This window comes from Nelumbo lutea, chromosome 4 (genome assembly GCF_056320005.1).
Source record: "Nelumbo lutea isolate HS-2025 chromosome 4, American lotus-T2T, whole genome shotgun sequence".
In the NCBI taxonomy this organism is placed as follows: domain Eukaryota; kingdom Viridiplantae; phylum Streptophyta; class Magnoliopsida; order Proteales; family Nelumbonaceae; genus Nelumbo; species Nelumbo lutea.
The window spans coordinates 74,089,329-74,090,868 of NC_142687.1; the positions used below are offsets into that span (position 1 = coordinate 74,089,329).

The window sequence follows — 1,540 nt, forward strand, 5'->3', positions numbered from 1 at the left end:
ACCTGCTCTCATGGATTCACTTCAGTGTTGCTTGGAAGCGTTCTAGACAGTCTGGAAGAGATTAATTGTGCCAATTGCCCCACTTGGTTTTCCAAGTTTTTGATTGAGGATTCCTGGTTCTGGAACCTGGTTTCTGCACCTGCTATAAATTTTGTCATCAGTTCCTCCAAATTGGACTTTGGTTCAGGCTGATGATAAGTCTGGTGGAACGGCTTGGAAGTATGTTGATTTGGCCAAGACTGGTTTGAATGTCCCCTCAATCTTGGATGAAAAGTATGGTGACTCTGATAACCCTGCTGTCTTGACTCATTGCTGACATAGTCAACTTGTCCAGTAGATGGCCTGAACTGATTGCCAACTTGGCAATCAGTACTGATGTGGCCTCCCCCACACAATTCACAATTAAGAGGCTGCACATGCATGGCAGCTATCTGCATTTCATCTATTTTCTTACTGAGTGCTCTTATTTGTGCAGATAGTGTTGTATAAGTATCAACATTATGCAAGCCATGCTGCTTCCTAGTTTGAGTTCTTTCAGAATGCCATTGATAGTTGTTGGCTGCCATTTCCTCAATAAATGCATGGGCAACCTCAGGAGTTTTATTATTTATGGACCCTCCGGCTGCAGCATCTAATATGGTCTTATTTGAGTCAGTAAGACCATTATAGAAAGTCTGCACTTGCAGCCAAATGGGGAGGCCATGGTGAGGAACTCTCCTTAATAGCTCCTTGTATTGTTCCCATGACTCGTATAAAGATTCCCCCTCTTGCTGGAAAAAAGTAGTGATGTCATTCCCCATTTTAGCAGTTTTAGAATGGGGAAAATATATAAAGAAAAAACGGCTGGCCATTTCATCCCACGTATCTATTGATCCTACCAGTAATGAATTCAGCCATGCTTTGGCTTTATCCTTCAAAGAAAATGGGAATAACCTCAACCTAATGGCATCATCACTTACCCCATTGTGTTTGAAGGTGTCACAAATTTCTAAAAAGTTAGAAATGTGTGCATTGGGATCTTCGGGGGCCAATCCACAGAATTGCACCATGTTTTGAATCATTTGTATGATGGCAAGTTAGATGTCAAAGTTGTTAGCAGCAATATTGGGCCTGATAATGCTGGAGGCAGATCCAGTGAGAGTGGGTTTGGCTTAGTCCATCATAGTTCTCTGCTCAGCCATTTCTTGCCTCTTGAGCTTCTTGAGCTTCTTGCTGGACTTGTTTGGCTGCTCTTAGTCGGACACGGAGAGTTCTTTCAATCTCCAGGTCGTAGAGGATTTCCTCCAGCTTGACTCTGCTTGTCAGAAACTACAAAAGTCAAGGCAAAAAACAAGCCAATATTCACAAAATTGTTAGACAGTTTTGTATGCCCTTAGCTTCAATCAAAATTGATGTACTTTATGAGTTTATTGTAAATGAATAAAAGTGCATATTTGATTCATGTTCCCTTGGTATGTTTTTGTGTAATACCCTTAAACTGGACACTTATTGAGACTCGTGTTAGATTAGAAAGTTCACAGTCAGTGGGTCGGTCTGGGGA

General features: G+C 41.6%; 1 non-coding gene across 1 annotated transcript; it reads left to right on the forward strand.

Annotated features, from left to right (window-relative positions):
- Positions 1 to 696: 696 nt before the first annotated feature.
- Positions 697 to 803, forward strand: LOC148861092 (small nucleolar RNA R71). The gene has a single exon (XR_016095355.1). It is a non-coding gene; the product is annotated as a small nucleolar RNA R71 (small nucleolar RNA).
- Positions 804 to 1,540: the final 737 nt, after the last annotated feature.